Source organism: Rhinatrema bivittatum, chromosome 2 (assembly GCF_901001135.1).
Source record: "Rhinatrema bivittatum chromosome 2, aRhiBiv1.1, whole genome shotgun sequence".
In the NCBI taxonomy this organism is placed as follows: Eukaryota; Metazoa; Chordata; class Amphibia; order Gymnophiona; family Rhinatrematidae; genus Rhinatrema; species Rhinatrema bivittatum.
The window spans coordinates 340,716,970-340,738,244 of record NC_042616.1 but is presented as its reverse complement, the minus strand read 5'-3'; the positions used below and the strand labels follow the sequence as shown (position 1 = coordinate 340,738,244).

General features: G+C 43.8%; 1 long non-coding RNA gene across 1 annotated transcript in view; it reads left to right on the top strand.

The window, feature by feature from the left end:
* Positions 1–20,923, top strand: part of LOC115086132 — a 113,792-nt gene extending 92,869 nt beyond the window's left edge. The window contains exon 3 of the long non-coding RNA XR_003855096.1: positions 19,165–20,923. This is a non-coding gene — a long non-coding RNA (uncharacterized LOC115086132). The remainder of the gene's footprint in view (positions 1–19,164) is intronic.
* Positions 20,924–21,275: the final 352 nt, after the last annotated feature.

The window sequence follows — 21,275 nt, the reverse complement described above, 5'->3', positions numbered from 1 at the left end:
TTGTTCGAAAACAGATAGAAAATGTATTCGAAGTCCACAAGAAAAAATATAAAGTCTAAGCAGAGCAGAATAACAGTAGGGAAAAAAATGAGCTTCAGTAGCACAAGTCCAGCAGAGAAGTATAGTAGCTTTTTACTCCCAATCTCTACACAGATGTTAGGCAAGGGTTCTCGTTACTTGTCAAGAGCTTCCCCAATCCAATCACACCAAGATCCTTACTCCTCCAGACCTTCGATGTAGTGCTGGATTCTCCTCTCCTGGCACACCATTGTCCCAATCTATGGGCTCTCCAAGGCAGGACAACAAAATCCCAGGCTACCGAGGGATTTGCTTATCCCTTTGAAACTTTCTTGGACTTTCTTATCCCTTTGAAACCTTTAATGAAAAAGGAGCTCACTCAAATTAAAGCAGAATTAGCAACAACTAAAAAAGGCTAAACAGGAATTAGCAACCACCAAAGAAGCCTCATCAACTTTACAGCATTCAGAGAATCTGCCCTCACTCCCACAGAAGATTCAGAAACCCTGCAAAAAGTGGTTAGGATAAAACCTGTGACCCTGAGATGCCCACTCGTCCCAATGGTGCAGCTAGGATGTCCATCCCCACTCCTGCAGAGCATTCAGAAACCCAGGAATAAATAGATTACAGTGGGCTCTGGCAGGACAAGATCTGTGACACAGAGATAACCACTCTCTCAAATAATGCCAGTAAAATTGCCTTCTCTGTAATGAAATATGAAGATGCTCTATCAATGGTAACTGAAGTGGTATCTGAAAGGAAAGAAGATATCCAGTGCACATAGAAACCCCCATAATACTAAAAGAAAGCTTCTTGTGCTAGGAGACTCGGTCATTAGAAGCACTAATTTGGAAATTGATTTTGATGGAAATATAGTTCAATGTGTTCCAGGATCCTCAGGTGGTAGAAATGCAAATTAGATAGTCAATAAAATCAAAGAAGGGTGGAGACTAAGAAGGAGGAATAGCCTAGTGGTTAGAGCAGTGGGCTACAAATCAGGAGACCATGATTCAAGTCCCACTGTTGCTCCTTGGGCAAGTCACTTTACCCTCCATTGTCTCAGGTACAAGCTTAGATTGTAAGCCCTCTGGGGATAGGGAAATACCTGTAGTACCTTAACACAACAGGGAGTTGACACAACCTGCAGGGAGGAATCCTGCAGGTCCCCACTGTCAGAGTGGAGGCCCAGCTGGAGCTTCACCTCTACCAGCCCACATTCTCCTTAGTTGTGCCAGGACCAGCTGGACTTAGGCATGGGCCTCTGGGTGGATGAATTGTACACAGTGCAAGATGGCAGGCCAGGAGCAATAGTGCAATGCCAGGTGTAGCTGAGGTCAGGACAGGGAGCCCCTGATATCTTCTCGCTTCCCCTTTTTTTTGTCTGAACTGTTTGTGAATTCACTGCCAGCTACAAACTTGGTGATGCATTTTCCTATTATTTTGTTTATTAAGCCAGTTAAGATGTTTAAAATCTTTGATTGTGATCTATCTGTTGCATTTGCTGTTTATTGACTATATATAAGTAAACGTTCTCAGTGGTTATTACTGGTGTGGTGACAGCACTGGGTGTAAGGGTGTAAGTGTGTAAGGTGTTACCAATCAGGAATTTCAAGGGATGAAGGGCATAATCCCCGCTCGGTTGCACGAATCCTTTGACACCTAATTCTTTTCTCCTTTGTGATTCCCTTTTCCCCTGGCATAGGGAAAAATTCAAATACGTTTGGGAGTGGGGGTGGGGGGGGTCACAATTATTTTCATTTTACCTGTCCTTATTTCTGTAGCCCAGATTAAGCTAGTTGCTATAATCTTCAGTTTATGCACAGTAAGACTCTTATTTGTTTTGCCAGTTAATAAAGTTTGGAGTGATGAGGTGGCCTCCTCTGTCTGTGATTAAGGACCAAGTTAAGCTATCTGTTAAAGCTGGGCATAGTAAACAAACAGCAGAGGCAGAATAATGCCAAGAATTGCAGAGTCATGCATTTGGGGCATGTGTTGGGGGAGGGGGAGATGAAAGACTGATGTGCACGAACTAGGGGAGAGACGTTAGAGTAATAGTGTCTGATGATCTGAAGGTAGCAAAGCAATATGACAAGGCAATGTCTAAAGCCAGAGGGATGCTGGAGTTTATTGAAAGAAGCATAGCCATGTTGCGTCCGTCGCTGCTCGACGCCCTCACTCCGCCCTCTTTACCTCTGTGGCGACTCCCTCCGGGTCTGATGGACGGCTGGCTACCAAGGCGTCTCCATGCCGTCTCCCTCCGGCGTCCCCGGACCGGCTTGACGCTGCAACTCCGCCATTTGTCCTGATGCCTAGGACGCGCACGCGCGCGCGTCCCGACTCTTGTACCAACAAGGGCGCGAACCTCAGGAGCGTCCCTCTGAGATGTCGTCATCTGCTTCAAATATTTAAAGGTCTTTGAAAACACTAACAAACTAAATGAGCAAGGAAACGCAAAGGGATTCATTCCAAGCTACTCTGCCTCCTCGGACTTACCAGAGGTACCCGCTCCTCGGGGGCCTCGCTCTTTTCTTTATTTTCAGATTACAGATAGGAACCGGTACTCGCTCCTCGAGATGCCCATGTTCCTGGACACTGAAGATTCTCTACTGCCTGGAAGCTATCACTGCTACAAACAAATGTGAGTTACCATCGCTCTCTCAGAGCTTTCCCTGGAACCAGGTACTCGCTCCTCGAGGGCCTAAACCTTTCCAGCTCCTGAGCTTACTTGAGACCTTACGTGAGTTTTGTCATCTAGTTCTATTCATGAACTCTGCCTACTCTGCCTACTCACTTTCTACAGTTTCTCAACAGCTCAGCCATCCTGGGATCATTGTTCCAGTACCTGAGGGACTACAGCCCTGCAGGGCATATCAGCTCACTACTGCCATCTCTGGTGGTTTCTAATAACCTGTTTAATAAAAGAACTAATGTGTGTCTGTCTCCATACTCCAGCCTAGCCGGTGGTCCCTCTCGGGGTATCCTCCCGGGAGCTTAGTTATCTGCCATCGGCCCAGGGATCCACCCACAACTATATCAGATTCATTACAGATTGCTACTCCTGAGCAAGACGATATCTGAGACACTACAAGATTGCTGACTCCTCCCTCTCCAGGAGCCCGCTACACAGAGCTTTCTCTATAGATTGCTCCTCCTATCTGATTGCTCCTCCCAGCAAGCATCTTCTCCATACAGATTGCTAACTCGAGCAACAGATATACAAGATTGCTATCCCCCTAGCACATTGCTAACAGATATATAACAAGCCAGCAGAGAAAAGGTGGTGATAACTCCACTGTACAGATCCATGATGAGGCCTTACCTGGAATACTATGAAATCTCATCTCAAAAAGGATAAGGACAGAATAGAAGTGGTTCGGAGAAAGGCAACAAAAATGTTGTGGGGTCTGTATGGAAAGCAATATGAGATGAGGCTGAAGTATCTTAATATGTATACCCTGGAAGAGAGAAGAGATAGGGGAGATATGCTAGAGACCTTCAAACACCTGGAAGGAATTAATGATGCACAAAAATCAAATCTTTTCTGATGGAAAGGAAGCTGCAAAACTAGGGGGTCATGATATGAAATTCCAAGTGAGAAGATTCAGGAACAATGTCAGGAAATGTCTCTTCAGAAAAAGGTTGGTGGATGCATAGAATGCCTTCCTGGAGGAGTGGTGAAAACAAGAATGGTAATGGACTTCAAAAGGGCATGAGACAAACACAGAGGATCCCTTCTGGCTAGAGAATGGAAATGAAGAAATGGGGTAACTTTTCAATTACACCTAAAGTTTACATTTCTGCTTGGAGGTAAGGCAGTTTGCTACTACCCTAACAGAAGGCTTGGGGATAGACTGAATGGAACAACAGTTGCTGCTACCCAAAAAAAAAACTTGCTGGGCAGACCAGATGGACCATTTAGGTCTTTATCTGTCGTCTTTCTCTTTATTTTTTTTTCACTAGTTTTTACTCTTCCACTAAGGCTTTGTGTCACAGCATCAGTACTACAGGCCTCTTGACTCGTGGTAGTCTCAACCCTTTGCTTCTCAGTAAATCCAAAACTGCAATTCTTCCCAGGTGCTTGTGGAAGTACCTATTATAACTTCCTCCCAACCCATCCCCTTTAGGGGGAAAGGAATTCCTTGTCACTCTCTACCTTGTGCACACCTCTAGAACCTCCCCCCCTCTGCAAAGTTCCTCATTTTAACCAATACCCCAGTATACGTTATAGTAAGGCCTAAGCTGCCTTACATCTGATTGGCTGAGTCTCTGGCAATGCTTAAACATCAGACAAGGGATTTTAAAATTCATTAACTATGATGGGGAAACTGAAGTGTGGCAGAGTGTATATGGTGCTATAGCTTTAAGTAGTTTTGGACTTTTTAAATATCTTTTAACTCAGAAAGTAATCTTTTTCTTTAGAGGTTTTAGCTTTAGTAACTACTGTCATTTTTATGGCCACTATTCTGAGTAGAACATTGCCAAAAAAAATGTATGGTACAGCCTCAAGATAGCAATCAGTGCAAAAAATTATTTGGAAGATGACATTCTATAATTCAACTTCAGGAGGTAATTGATACTAAAGTTAGCTTTCTACTCTCTAAAACTAATTGGATTTTAAACTCAACCTTAAAAATTGCTGGATTCATTGACTGAATACAGTGAATATGCTTCACTAATGCACTAGTTTAGATAAGGGTAAAACATGTGTCTGATTGCCTAGCAACGCCTTAGAAAAATCTCTATCAGCATATCAGCAGCACTGTAGACTTATTTTGGCATGTTTGAAAGGAAGTTGCACACTTTGCAGAAAAGTGTATGCAACATGGTCAATTGCATAAATATCACCTTTGTGCACTTTTTATAACAGAGCGTGTGAGGGAAAGTTTTGCCCCCAGTTCTTCACAGTTGTTTTTTCCTAGTGAAAAATGTGATATTTTACTGATAGATCTAGCATTCCAGTTGCACTGAAGCAACTGGAACAAAACTTTGATTAAGAGATCAATATGGTTTTCAAAAGAGGTGGCTGACGAAAGGAAGGGCAAAAGGATTTGCATTCAAACTGTACAAGGGATCTCAGAAGAGAAAAAAGATGAATAACTGATAAAAACTGAAAGAGGTGAGGAAAGCTGTTAGGATGGCAAAGGTGCAAATGGAATAAAAGCTAAAGAGTTAAAGTGAAGTGACAAGACATTTTTCAGATGTTAGTGAAAGGTGGAAGGCCAGAGGTGGGATTGTAAGATTGAGAGGAAGCTAGAAAAAATGTGTGGACGGGGAACAAAGAAAAAGCAGAAATACTAAGTAAATACTTCTGTTCCGTATTCACTGAAAAAGGGATTGGAGGAAAACCTCCATTATCTGGGAACTTTGTCACTTCTGTTCACAAGGTTGAAGTCTTTCCAGTATCTGACACTCTAGCACTTATGTGCACACAGGATTTTCTCCACCTGAAACCTTTAATATATATATCTGGATATCAAAGGACATGGGCATAGCATCTATAGTGCACAGTGGTCCACAGGCACCACCAACTGCTTGGTAGCCTAAGAAGAGAAGCCCTGTCACAGGGCAGCATGTGTGCACTTCCAGAGGAGCGGCAACAGAAAAGAGGAAGAGGTCCATGAGGTCACCGGCAGCCAAGAAGAGAAGCAGGACCTAGAGACTGCCGGCGGACTCCATCCCATCAGCGGCCAAAGAAAGAAGAGTTCAGGGAAACTGCCGGCGGATCCCATCTTACCAGTGGCCAAGAAGAGAAGCAGGCCCAGAAAGATGCTCACGGACGAGAAAAGGAAGGAGCCCATTCTCCCACTCCTCTGCCTGCCCTCTGGCATTCAAACCATGTGCAGCTAGTAGGTGCTCTAATCTGATCTCATGCATCGCAAGATCAGCATAGAGAAAGTGCTAGCCCCGCAAGTTTTGAATACCGCTGTGCAGGCACATGAGAAGCAACAGCAGCAGCAGAACAGGTTCCCCCTTCTGCTCCTGATGGGGAGTCTGGCTGTGTTTTATCTTTATGTGAATGAGTGATTGGGAGCCTGCCTGTGTGTGTATAGGTGTGTGTGTGTGTGTGTGTGTGTGTCTGTGATGGTAACCTGCCAGGATGTGTGTGTGTGTGTGTGTGTGTGTGAATGGCAACCTATCTGGTGTGTTTGTGTGTGTGTGTGTGTGTGTGTGTGTGTGTGTGTGTGAATGGGAGCCTGCCTGGGTATGTGTGTGAGTGTGTGTGTGTGTGTGTGTGTGTATGTGTGTGTGTGAATGGGAGCCTGCCTGGGAATGTGTGTATGTGTGTGTATGAATGGGAGCCTGCCTGGGAATGTGTGTGTGTGTGTGTGTGTGTGTGTGTGTGTGTGTATGAATGGTAGCCTGCCTGGGTGTGTGTGCATGAATGGTAACCTTCTTGGGTTTATATGTGAATGGTAACCTGCCTGTTTTGTGTGTGAATGGGAGCCTGTGTGTGTGTTAGTGTGTGTGTGTGTGTGTGTGTGTGTGTGTGTGTGTGTGTGTGAATGGAAACCTGCCTGGATGTGTGTATGTGTATGAATGGGAGCCTGCCTGGACGTGAGTGTGAAGGTGAATGGAGGCTTGCTTGGGGGATGTGAATGAGATCCTGCTTGGGTATTTCTGTGAGAGAGAAAGAGAGAGTGTTAGGATTTGTAGGTATATGGGCCCTGGGCCGAGGTAAGAGATGGTACCGTCCACAGGGAGGAGCCCTGTGAGCCTCATCGTCGGGAGGTGAGGTCTCAGCTGACGTCAGACACAGATGGATTACTAGAGTCTTTATTAAAGAAGTAGAGTGGTACTGCCCGCGGAGCGGGGAGTGCAGGAGAACATAACATAAGTATGAGGGTGCCACAGAGCCTTTGAAGTGGGGAATACCCAAGGAGGATACCTCAGTAGAGATGATACGGTAATGGTCCGCAGAGTGGGGTACACCGATGAGGTTCCTCAGTAAAGATGATGTGGTAGTGGTTCGTGGAGCGGGGAGCAGGGTACACCAATGAGGGTTCTTCAGTAGAGATGATACGGTAGTCGTCCGCGGAACGGAGTATACCGATGAGGGTTCCTCAGTAAAGATGAAACAGCAGGTCTGCAGAGCGGGGTACACCGATGAGGTTTCCTAACTAGAGATGATATGGTAGTGGTCCGCAGGGCAGGGTACACTGAGGATTCCTCACTAGAGATGATACAGTAGTGGCGCCGATAGCCTTTGCCCTTACTTTGTCACAGGGGCTACCGGTGCCATTGGTTGGCCCCCTGTCACATGGTAAGATCAATGGACGGCCGGCGCCATCTTGTGCTCCTACCATGTGACAGGGGCCGACTAATGGCACCGGTAGCCCCTGTGACATAGTAAGGGCAAAGGCTATCAGCGCCATTTTGAATACCAGCAGCCGACAGCCCGAGTGCAGGCGATCGCTCCAGGACTCCCGCTGGACCACCAGGGACTTTTTTTCAAGTCTTGGGGGAGTCAGGAGGGTGGGGGATTGTAGTTAATTAAATTTAAAGGGTTGGGAAGGGGTTTTTTTGGGAAACAAATACATATTAACTAATGAACGGATCGGGGTCCCCCGAGAACGGATGCAACAGATTTGGGTCCCCCCGAATACAAAAACCGAATGGGACAAATCCGTCCCTGTTGCAAATCCCTAGCAAATACAGACTAATTCAGAATCTGTCTTACCCCCATGGAGCATCACCTCCCAGCCAACAAGTGTACAGTACAGTATGCATCCTTTGATATCGCCATAGCGATACTCTGCAAATGCGGCAGAGGGGCCAAGACCGATATTGAATCCGCTTTCTGTCTTCTCCCCGTACATCCCAGCAGCTTCCCATTATTGGATTTTCATTCTATGGGTGCATATTATTTCGCAAATGCATGCTTATGGGTTGCTCAGTGTCCTGTGCTTATTTTGAGCTCTTTATCTCACAAGAGTGGGAACAGGGAGGAGGCTGGCAACTACAGACCGGTCAGCCTCACTTCGGTGGTGGGAAAAGTAATGGAGTCACTGTTGAAAGAGAGAATAGTGAACTATCTACAGTCAGGAGAATTAATGGACCAGAGGCAACATGGATTCACCAGGGGAAGATCCTGTCAGACAAATCTGATTGACTTTTTTGACTGGGTAACCAAGGAATTGGATCAAGGAAGAGCGCTCGATGTCATCTACTTGGATTTCAGCAAAGCTTTTGATACGGTTCCGCACAGGAGACTGGTGAATAAAACGAGAAGCTTGGGAGTGAGTGCCGAGGTGGTGACCTGGATTGCAAATTGGTTGACGGACAGAAGACAATGTGTGATGGTAAATGGAACTCTCTCTGAAGAGAGAGCGGTTTTAAGCGGTGTACCACAAGGATCGGTTTTGGGACCGGTCCTGTTCAATATCTTTGTGAGCGACATTGCGGACGGGATAGAAGGTAAGGTTTGTCTTTTTGCGGATGACACTAAGATCTGCAACAGAGTGGACACGCCGGAAGGAGTGGAGAGAATGAGACGGGATCTAAGGAAACTGGAAGAGTGGTCAAAGATATGGCAGCTGAGATTCAATGCCAAGAAGTGCAAAGTCATGCATATGGGGAGTGGAAATCCGAATGAACTGTATTCGATGGGGGGGGAAAGGCTGATGTGCACGGAGCAGGAGAGGGACCTTGGGGTGATGGTGTCTAATGATCTGAAGTCGGCGAAACAATGCGACAAGGCGATAGCTAAAGCCAGAAGAATGCTGGGCTGCATAGAGAGAGGAATATCGAGTAAGAAAAGGGAAGTGATTATTCCCTTGTACAGGTCCTTGGTGAGGCCTCACCTGGAGTACTGTGTTCAGTTCTGGAGACCGTACCTTCAAAAAGACAAAGACAAGATGGAGGCGGTACAGAGAAGGGCGACCAGGAAGGTGGAGGATCTTCATCGGATGACGTATGAGGAGAGATTGAAGAATCTAAATATGTACACCCTGGAGGAAAGGAGGAGCAGAGGTGATATGATACAGACTTTCAGATACTTGAAAGGTGTTAATGATCAAAAGACAACGACAAACCTTTTCCGAAGGAAAAAAAATCAGCAGAACCAGGGGTCACGATTTGAAGCTCCAGGGAGGAAGATTCAGAACCAATGTCAGGAAGTATTTCTTCACGGAGAGGGTGGTGGATGCCTGGAATGCCCTTCCGGAGGATGTGGTGAAGACCAGAACTGTGAAGGACTTCAAAGGGGCATGGGATAAACACTGTGGATCCATAAAGTCAAGAGGCTGCCAATGAAGAGTGGGTGACTCGCCAGAATGACGGCTACTGCCTGGAGTCAATACCCTTATTAAATAAACATACACAGGCTTACTGTGACTCCAAAATCGCTCTAAGCTTCAACAGCAAGAGGAAATGTGGAAAAAAGGATTCACACTCACAAAGAGGGGAGTAGCTGGCTTGTTACGGCGGTTACTACCCCAAATCAAATAAGCCTGATACTTCACTTTCAATGCATATACAGCATAGTTCTCTGATTCAACGGCAGGGGAGAAGAAAAACTGATACTTCACACATCCAGAAAAGAGGGTTCGCACTCGCAAAGCAGGGAGTAGCTGGCTTGTTACGGCGGTTACTACCCCAAACCAAATGTGCCTGATACTTCACTTTCGATGCATATCCAGCATAGCTCTCTGCTTCAACGGCATGGGAGAAGAAAATCAACCAATAAGGGCTGTATAACAGTCTGGGTAAAACAAATAAACATGGGTGCAGATTGCTTATTGCGGCGGCTTCTACCCCTAACTAATCAAGCTAGATATTTCACTTGGATGCAGCTCCATCACTGCTCTCTACATTAAAGGTGGGGGTGGAAGGGAAATAGAACCAAGAGCTAAGAGAAACAGATAAGTATGAGAGAGAAAATTTGCGGGGCAGACTAGATGGGCCATTTGGTCTCCTTCTGCCGTCATTTCTATATGTTTCTATGTTTCTGGATTGGGCCACTGTGCAGAAGGCCGGTCTGACGAACATCGTGCATTACCTTGACAATTTTTGGTTCATTGGCCCCCAGGACTCAATGGCATGTTCTTGTTTGTTGTCTGCATTCCACGATCTAGTCCGCGATTTCAGCGTACCGCTGGCCCACAAAAAAAACAAGGGTCCAACCATGGTCATCAAATTTCTCAGGATTGAGCTGGATTCAACAGAGATGGTATCCAGATTGCCTCATGACAAACTGCTGAAGCGCAAACTCCTTCTGGGGCAGGTGCTGTCAGCCAAAAAACCGACGTTGGCAAAAGTCCAGTCCCTCATCGGCATATTGAACTTTGCATGCAGAGTCATACCAATGGGGAAGGTGTTCTTAAGGAGACTAAAAGAAACAACGACGGGCACTAGTTGTCCAAACCATTACATCAGGCTCATGCAGGCGGTGAAGGATGACTTGGCCATATAGGTTTCATTCCTAAACAAATTCAACGGAACATTCATATGGCAGGATCCACCCATCTCCATTCGGAACTTGGACATATATTCGGATGCATCAGGGGGATGGGGTTTCAGTGTTTTTTGCCAAGGTTCCTGGTCGGCAGAGCAATGGCCTTCAGAATGAGTCAAAGCAGGCCTGACAAGGAACATTACCTTCCTAGAGCTCTTCCCCATCCTCAAGGTTTTGGTAATTTGGGGTGGCAAACTAAGCAACAAACACATAATATTCTGGTGCGACAATATGGTTGTAGTGCAGGTTATAAATGTTACGATTGCTGCCTGCGGGAGGCCCCTCCCAGTGTCCCTGGTCCTGCCATGCTGCCCGGGACCTCCAGTCAGGATTCCTCCTCCAAGCAGGCCTCTCCACTTGCTCTGTGGAGAGACGCCACTGACAGCACCATGCCCCCTACTAGGCGTGCGTGCAACTCTAATTCTTTCATCACCCTCAGCGTACTTAAGCTCGAGCAGCGCTCCTAAGCGTTACCTTTCCAACAGGTCTCTTCGATTCCCTGTTGATCAAGTGCTCGTTGCTTCTAGAGATTCGTCTCTGCCTGTGTTCCTGATTCCTTGTTGTTCCTGGTTCCTGTCTCTTCATTCCTACCTTGTTCCTTGCTATGGATTGACTTCACGGACTTTGACTCTGCTTTGCTGACTCTGCTTTGTGACTCTCTCCAAGCCTGACCTCTGCTACTTCCAAAATCACCTGCCTTCTTCAAGTCTGACCTCTGCTACATCTGACCTCACCTGCCTACTCCAAGCCTGGCCTCTACTACGTCCGACCTCACCTGCCTTCTCCGTGCCTGACCATTGCTTCGCCTGACCATGCCTGCCTTCTCTGCACCCTGGCCATTGCTATGGATAACCTTGGTATAAACTCTTACTTGTCCAGAGTTCTACATTACTCACCACAGCTTCCATTGGCCGCCAGCCTCCATCTGAGTTTGACAGCGACACCTCTGCCTCTATCCTCTGGTCGTGGACTTTCAAGGCTTTGGCCTTTCTTTGCTCAAGCACCTTAAGTTTCTCCTAGTTCCCTGGTGCTTGGGTTCCAGTTCTGCAACCCATCTTGGATAGACTTATGCCACCTGATGGCTGCTGTCTCTGGGCTGAACCATTTAACTTAAATATACTATCTCAAGGCCCGCCTATGTCCTGGCTGCCCCGGCACCCAAAGGCTCAACCCAAGGGGAATGTGGGCTGGTATAGGTGAAGCTCCAGTGGCCTCTAGCTTCAGCCCACTCCACCTGCTGATGGTGGGGACCCGTGAGCCCTTGCCATGGGTTGCGTCAACCCCACCTCAGCCCAAGAATCCACCTCCAGCACAACAATAAACAGGCAGTCCGCTAATTCCATAAGGTTGCTGAGCTATTGAGAGAGGTGCCTTTACCTGAATACGGTAATACAGGTGTGTCATGTACCAGGAATCCATAATGATATTGCAGACACACTGTCATGAGCTAAATGGGATTTGTTTCACTAATAGGTTCCAGGAACAGATGCAGAAGGACTACCAGTGCCGAACCGCCTAGGGAGCATTGGAGTGATACCACCAGAGACCTCTTGCAGAGATCGGTAGCCCCGGCTACCTGGAGAACATACTGCAAACCTTACAAAATTGTGGACAATTTCCTTAGCAAACAGGGTTGGGTCGAGGAGCCTGTTCCAGAGGAATTAATAATCAAATATATATCCTGGGCTAAGGAGGGAGGAAAATCGAGAGATACAGTGTTGAATCAGCTAGCGGGATTAGCTTTCTTTTAGAAGGTCCAGGGATGGGGGGACCCAACTAAGAGTTTCATGGTAAAGAAGATGCTGACAGGATGGGTGAAAAAAATGGGGACACTGATCAATTCAAGGTGTTCAATTACACACAATCTGTTGATTCAGTTATAGTAGGTTCTATCAACTATAAGCAATAGAGATGTGAATCATGTGCCTGTTCGTCTTAACGATCGGGTTCGGCTGGAGGGAGAAAAAAATCTGATCGCTGGAGATGTGAAGCGGAATCGGTTCCAATTCACATCGTTAATTTTTTTTTAGTGAGGCACGACCCTTTAAAATTGACCCCTTACCTTCCCCCACTCCCCCCCCCCGAACCCCCCTAAAACTTTTTACGAGTACCTAGTGGTCTAGTGGGGGCGCGGGGACCAATCTCCCGCTCTCGGGCCATCAGCACCATTTTGACTGCCACTCAAAAATGGCGCCGATGGCCCGATTAAAAAAAACCTTACCCGACCCTTTAAAGATGACCCCTTAACTTCTCCCAGCCTCCCGATCCCCCCAAAACATTTTTAAATTACCTGGTGCTCTAGTGGTGGTCCCGAGAGCGATCTCCCGTTCTCGGGCCGTCAGCTGCTACTCATAAAGATGGCGCCGATGGCCCTTTGCCCCTACCATGTGACAGGGTATCCATGCCATTGGCTGGCCCCTGTCACATGGTAGGAGCACTGGCTGGCCGGTTTTCCCGCCCTCCCCCCAAATAACTCCCGTTAGTGGACACTAACGGGAGTAACGATATTTCACAATAAATCGTGAAAGTTTCTATTGTATTGCGCACTGTACTGATTTTTGACGATTTAAAAAATATCGGACGATTTTTTTAAATCGTCAAAAAACGATTCACATCCCTAATAAGCAATTCCGACTTTGAGGTCAAGCTATTTCAAGCTGCATTCTCACTATCATTTATTGGTGCGCTGTGTATCAGCGAGTTGGTAGCCACTTCCAAAAAAGACACGGACTACCAAGGTATACTGATGCAGAATGTCAAGGTATCCGAGCAAGCTGCGCAGTTGAAAGATGGATCAGGTGAGTTGCGGCACCAGGTTTTGCTTAAAATGAGTGGCAGGGTATGTTACCTGCCCCGTGAAGAATCTACTTAACTTCTTGGCAATGCGACTGGCTGGCAGGAGGTATCTATTCATCCATGCATATCATCTCCCTCTCACCAGATATCATCAGTTTTCAGCCATACTGGCTTCAGCCTTGACCGCAGTAGGGTATATTACTGACAACTTTGGGATCCTTTATATTAGAATAGGAGCAGCCACCAACACAATTCAGGCGGGGTTGCAGATTGATACTATACAAAGAATTGGCAGATGGAGGTCAGACGCAGTATATACATACATTAGAACTAACCATGCATAACCTGTTTTCTTATAATCTCTATTTGCAGATTCATCACAGGGGCAAAGGACCACCTGGATTGTCGGACACTCCTTGTCCACTGGGCAGCAAAAAGGGCTTTAGCTCGCTCATATAGGTCGCATCTGGGTGTCACCATATGTGATATGCGTATACTGCGGATGGGAGAAAGAGGAATGTTCTGGGATCAACTCCTGCCTTTTGTAAAACAAAAAGAATATGCTATGCAAGCCGAATGCGATAGTTATACACCTGCATACAATTGATTCGCCGCATTAAGAACAATTTAAGTGAGTTGCCTGTCTGGTTTCCCAGTACATATTTTATGTGCTCAGATATTATTCATCAGATACAATGGAATGACAATAAATTATAGAAATGGGGTCATAAAAAGATAAATCGGCAGGTGGGCATATGGGTGCAAAAGCTTGGTGGGTGACAGATACTGCATGAATGGGCAAATGAGCCCTATGAGAGCCCTTATAGGCATGACAGATTTCATCTTTCTGACATAGGCTATGATCTTTTCAATAGCACAATACAGGAAGCATTGGAATGCATCTTCGGGTGAATAGGCTGCAGCTTTATGTTGGGGGGCATGAGGCAAGTGTCACTACCTCATGCTGGTGGTATGTCCTCTAACTGGCTGGCCAATTTTTCCAGTCGTTTGTTGGCCCCCTTGCCAGGAAGTCACAGTGGGGGATCGGGCACGTTAATCTGTTTTGTTAGGAAACATGGCGGACAGCACTGGGGCAGACACGACTGGTAGGGATGTGCAGACAAAAAGTTTGCGTTGATAAGTTGATAAGTTGAAGTTGAGGGTCGATTTCGTTCAATATGGACATATGGAGAATTCCATAAGTTGAGGGTCTGTCCATACATTCACCGGTTCCCTAAATAAAAATTTAAACCCCTCATCCTCCTTAAACCCCCCCCCCCCCCCAAGACTTACCAAAACTCCCTGGTGGTCCAGCGGGGAGTCAGGAAGCCATCCCTGTATTCCTTTGCGAGGAGCACGTGACGTCGGCGTCACGTCGGAGTGATGCGGACGTCACGTGCTCCTCCGCGCCTCCGCTCCCGGATCCCCGTTGGACCCAACCAGAACTTTGGGCCAGCTTGGGGGGGCCTCCTGACCTCCTGACCCCCCCAAGCTGGCCAAAAGTTCAGGTTGGGTCCAACGGGGGTCCCGGAGTGGAGGCGCGGAGAAGCACGTGACGTCCGCGTCACTCCGACGTGACGTGGACGTGACACCGACGTCACGTGCTTCTCCGCGCCTCCGCTCCCGGACCCCCGTTGGACCCAGGTCAGGAGGCCCCCCCAAGCTGGCCAAAAGTTCCGGTTGGGTCCAGCGGGGGTCCGAGAGCGGAGGCGCGGAGGAGCACGTGACGTCCGCATCACTCCGACAAGACGCCGACGTCACGTGCTCCTCGCAAAGGAATACAGGGATGGCTTCTTGACTCCCCGCTGGACCACCAGGGAGTTTTGGTAAGTCTTGGGGGGGTCAGGAGGGTGGGGGGTTTAAGTGCTTATTTAAGTTCAACGTATTCAACATAGCTATGTTGAATAAGTTGAAAATCGCAATGCGTTGCGCATCATCACTTTTTTAAGTTTAAAAAAAAAAAAGTTGCGTTTTACATATGCGTTCAAAACGAATGCACACCCCTAACGGCTGGTGTCATTTGAAATTAGGAGGCTCGTGTATGCAATTCACGTTAATTAATTATATTTACAATAAAGCTGTGGCCTTTATACCTATTCTTCACCTCCACCTCAGTTTTCTGAAGGGTTATGATCCCCAGGCAGGTGGGGGCAGGTACCGACAATTATAGTGGGTGTCGATGTTAATACTGCTTTCCAACCAGTCTTAAAGAAAAGCCTAATCTGGATTTTAAGAATTTCCATCCTATCTCAAATCTTCCTTTTTAAGCCAAAGTTTTGAAAGAATCAGTGTTGTTACAACTATATGCTTTCATGGATGAGTATTCCATTCTGGATGCTCATCAGTATGGTTTTAGAGTCAGTCACAGCATTGAGACATTATTGCTTTCAATTTTTTGATATCTTACAGCATGAGTTTGACAATGGCTCCAGGTTTTTTCTAGTACTACTCGATTAACAGCAGCATTTGATACTTTTGATAATGCATTGTTGTTGAAGTGATTGAGACAGGGCAGGATCAATGATCTTGTCCATAAGTGGTTGGCATCCTTTTTGCATGAGAATACTCGAAGGATTATAATCCTGAATGCTAAATCCTCTGTTTTCCCATTACACATGGGTGTTCCACAGGGCTCAGTTCTGTTCATGTTCCTTTTTAATATGTATATTTCACCTGACTGCCAAGTTCTTACCAATTTTGATGTTGGGTACCACTTATATTTGGACAACATTCAATTTTTTATCCCAGTTAAGAACTCTTTAATGAAGAACTTAGTAGGGTTTCTGAAAGTTTGTTGATTCTAAAAGCTTGGCTAATCGACCATAAATTATTGTTAAATATGAGTAAGACTGACATTTTATATCTTGCAAATTCCACACCACAGATGTCCCAAGTTTCAGACAAGGTGACAAGTGCATAATTTAGGGGTAATTATGGACACATCACTTCATCCGCAAGTGAGCAAGATATTTAAGAGTACTTTTTATAATCTCTGAATGCTGCTCAGGCTTGAAGATTTAGGTTAATTATTGCTTTAAGAAAAATGGCTCATGTTGATTAGTAATTGGAATAACAAGGCCTGAAGAGAAAAAAAAATGTAATTGTCAGCTCAAGGCTGGGAATTGTGTGAGAGTGCAGAAATGAATGTGAGATAAGGTGCCAAGAAAGTTAAACAAGAAACAAAGTACTAAGTAAGCAGAATGTGTGATGTCTGAAAGGCGCATGACCAGCTGACATAGGGGATGAGCAAGGGGTGGGGTGTCAAGCCATGTTTAACAGTGTATAAAAAGATTAAGGCAAATTTAAAACATTGAGTAAATGGCATGGCTCACGAAACAGTATATTCTGTAAGATGAGCTCGTTTACTCCCATAAGGAAACATAATCTCTTGATTCCTTATCGTTTCCACTATCTTAACTTGTATATGCATGAAATAAACAGATACTGCCAATTCTTATAAGATCTCTAAGCTACTACTTAATAAAATGTTAAGCTTTTGAAACCGAAAGTCTGTTTCATCACTGGTAACTCTGGGGAGGAGAAGGCGGAGTAAGTTTCAAGGTATTTTAACATTTTTAGTAATAGAGGATGGTTGAAACAAGCCACTGTTAGGCAGATAGTGAACTCTCTGAAAAGTTCAGGTAATGATTTGAACTCCCTGAGCAAAGCAGCGCTCAGGTAAATGAACATTATTGGTGACCCCGACGTGATCAGATGAGATATGGTACCATCGTGATTATGGGATGAGATTGAGGTAAGCAAAAAAATTGAAGAAATAGCACTCACCATCAGTACAGTTTTGTTTTCTCATTTTATATTGTTGCTATAAACGTGTGCACTCTGCTTATTGTTTTATTAAGCTGCTTTCTATTGTGAAGTTCTATGTCTTTATTTTTTTTTCTTAAGATGTGACAGTTTTGTACAAAGATAGTTACCACCCCGGTGGATGCGCCAGTTGCACAAGTAATTAGTTACCATTGACCTAATGAGAAGCAGATACAGAAATGTTGGTTTATTATGATTAAGATTTATTTGAATTCTGACAGTGCATGCCAATTCTGAGATGCTTCCTTTAAAGCTCCAGTCCCCGCTAACCAACCCCCTCCACCCTATGGTTGATATCACTTATTGGCTATTACATAGTAGCTTAAAGTTGGCAATTTGTTTTTCTAAGGCATTCTAAGTTTAAATTTATTATGTCACAAGGTACAGGATCCCCCAGTCCCCTAGCATTAGTTTGTTTTGTGAATTATTCCCACATGAAGTTAAAATCATTACTATGCATTGTAAGAAACTGGCAGTGTGAGGATGTCAGTTTTACAGCCTTAGTTTTGCAACAATTACCAAAGTTCATTGCTCATAGTAGCTAGTTTTGTTTGAAGACTGTAGTTTCTCAGCTTTGAGTGCCTTTCTCTTTCAACAAAGCAGATGTTTTGAAATTGTTTATACAGTGATCTGATAGAGATGAGAAAAGATTCCTTTTTACTTTTCTGCTTTAATAAATTAAAAGTCCCGTGGTTAGAACAGGTTAGGATTTCTTTCTTTAAGTAAAATATTCACAGTAGTTTCTTTAGTAAATTAAAAAGTTTTCCCAGGTGATTAGACTTAAAAAAGAAAGTGTTTTTACTATTTGCCTTTATTATGGTTATTATCTATTGGCATTCCTGCTTCCTGCTCTGCACTACATAATTGTGAGACATGCTTGTGCAAAATGTGCTCATTTGAAGCTATTTTCATATACTAATTAGATTTAGAAAGGCTTTGAGTATTTAATTTATTTTCCTTGTTTCAGAATTAAAAAGCATTCCTAGAGGAGTTAATTACTAGTGTTAAAGTTTAGAACTTGAAAGGATACTGGCAGTTAAGGGTTAACAACAGAGAGGAAGGGGGTGAGTGAGGAATGCAAGAAAGTTTGTTTTCTCTTGAGAACCAAACGGAGGAGAAAACTCCATTCAATGAATTAATATTTCAGTTTAAAAAAACAGATTGATGAGTAATTTAAAGATATTGAGAATGAGAATGATAATAACCTTGATGTAGCAAGAATATTTAATTTCATTTACAGTGAATAAAAATCTGTGTCTTGTCAGTGCAGGGAATGTGCAATTGAATGAGCTTTTCCTTTTTTTATTTTAAAGAGTTTTGTTTGTTTGAGCAGACTACTGTGAGGTTTACTTTTTAAGGTGCGCGTAAGTGAATCTGATGGAGTAGGTTATGGCATGGTGATGTTATTCAATGTTAAAGTATGTTAGTTAAAGAGTATGTTATATCCTAATGATGCCAGATCACATCCCTGTTTATCATTGGTGGGAGATGGTCTTAGCAGTCAGGGCTTTGGCTATTACAAAGCATTCAAAGATTTGGTCATCACACTGGCACACCTAAAGCACCCCCTAGCCCTTTTCTTGCAAGTCCAAATTGATTTTATCAAATTGTTTATGAATTGCCTTTATTAATGACTTGTGGTAGCGCCTTCTGGAGGCATAACAATAGAAACAAGAAAATAGCATCATGACCGCTATTTGCTGAATTTCACTGTAACCATTATTTAATTTTGTTGTATGCCAGGCTTATATTTTTCCAGGTTGACTCTGCCATGAAAGATGCAACACTTGAAGATGACATTTTTCCCAGCTTGATTTCTTTTTATTTTTTTTTAAACAGATCTATTTTTAATTCTGACTTTTGTTTTATCCTGGATTGATCCAAACAATTCCATACACTCCCCAAACACTTTTTGGTTTAATTCTGAGCTCAAATATGTGTTAATTATTGTTTGTCTTGTGTTATTTGTCAGTTTAGTGAAATTTATATTTCTATGTAATGTCTGAACACTTACGTTGTTATGATGGAATCTTCTCACTGATTAATTTGAATTTGTTTTGATTTTATATTAGGTTTTGATTCATAACATACACATCTCACTTATTAATGAATTAAGAGGCTATGCTTCGATGTCAAAGAAATGAACCATACTGAGAGTTGTCATTGATTTCAGAAATCATCCCATCCTTTGCCATAGAAGCCATCTTGCACCCTTCATTATATGAACTGAAATGTTTACACTTCTTGCCTGATTTTCTCTTTATGTTTGTTTTGTTCTATGACTTACTTAGATGCTATTTTCTTTGTTTTATGATATTCTAGTCAATATCTGGTTAGGTACCTATTTGCAGATGCCATTGTTTAGATTTTCAAATTATACAGTCTGAATTAATGCAGTTTTTATTAGTCCCTACATTCCAAGCATTTATGCAGCATTTTCCAGTCCTAGAATTTTTAATATGTATATGCATTTACTTACTGAGTCAGCTCTCCTCTATCTTTATCTATGGAGCTAGTCTGATCACATTCAAGGTTCAAGAGGGATCAAGAGGGGGTATATAATTCTTTCTCCCTTATTTCTTGTTTTTATTTTCCTGACTTTCTTCACTTTCTGGTTAGGTAGCCCTACAAGGGCATTATTTTGTAGCATACCGAGCACTTCAGTGCAAGTTTTTTATCCTACACACACACATTATCTGAATTTGTCTGTAATTCCAAATGTTTACTCTAATTATTCCTGATTGAAGAGAGAATTGCAACAGTTGTTAGATCACCTTAATTCTAACAAAACCTCCCTATTAGCCATTACAGGTGTCATTCCATTAGTTACAGGGATTCCTTTTTAATTTATGGTACAGAAATACAGCGCTTACAAGCCACATGCAGAAATGAATAATTATTTGTTTTATTGTAAAAGGACAAAGGTTGTGTTTCCATTGATAATTCTGAATTAGTAATGGATTTGGTCTATTTGGTGGGAACAACTGGTAAATTGGCTCACATCCCTTGGCAGGGAGGGTGGAGCGGGAGGAATTTGCAGTGTTTTCTTGTGGTTTGCTCTGGTTCATCTTATAGGTGTGATAGCAGTGTGAATGTGTTTGCCTACCTGTTTATTGTTTTATGGGCCTAAACAATGTCTCCTATCACCTTGAATACAGTCAACATTCAGAGGTCAAGAATGACACAGAACCTCTATGCTTCCCTTAATACAGCAGCTTCCCTGGAAAGGGACCTCCTCAGGATGAGTCATATTGACAATGACGGATAAGATCAGAGTACACCCTCTGACAACCTAAGACAGTCACATGGCCCTGAGTGTGATCATTGTCCACAATCATCAAGAGGGAAATGAAGATGTAGGTTAATTATTGCTTTAAGAAAAATGCCTCATGTTGACTAGTAATTGGAATAACAAGTCCTAAAGAGAAAAAAAATGTAATTGTCAGCTCAAGGCTGGGAATTGCATGAGAGTGCAGAAATGAAAGTGAGATAAGGTACCAAGAAAGTTAAACAAGAAACAAAGTACTAAGTAAGCAGAATGTGTGACGTCTGAAAGGCACATGACCAGCTGACTTAGGGGATGAGCAAGGAGGGCGGTCGAGCCATGTTTAACAGTGTATAAAAAGATTAAGGCAAATTTAAAACATTGAGTAAATGGCATGGCTCACGAAACAGTATATTCTGTAAAATGAGCTCCTTTACTCCCATAAGGAGTAAAGGAGCTCATTTTAATCTCTTGACTCCTTATCATTTCCACTATCTTAACTTGTATGTATGCATGAAATAAACAGATACTGCCAATTCTTATAAGATCTCTAAGCTACTACTTAATAAAATGTTATGCTTTTGAAACTGAAAGTCTGTTTCATCACTGGTAACTCTGGGGAGGAGAAAGCGGGGTATGTTTCAAGGTATTTTAACATTTTTAATAGTAGAGGATGGTTGAAACAAGCCACTGTTACGCAGATAGTGAACTCTCTGAAAAGTTCAGGTAATGATTTGAACTCCCTGAGCAACGCAGCGCTCAGGTAAATGAACAGGCTGCACCCATTTTTGACTGAGATTGATTTTAAAGCCATCATGCATACTCTAGTAATCTCATCACTTGATTATTGTAATGTCTTATAAGTTAGGCTGTCTCAAACAACTCTGAGTGTACTCCAGTTGATTCTATTGTCACTGG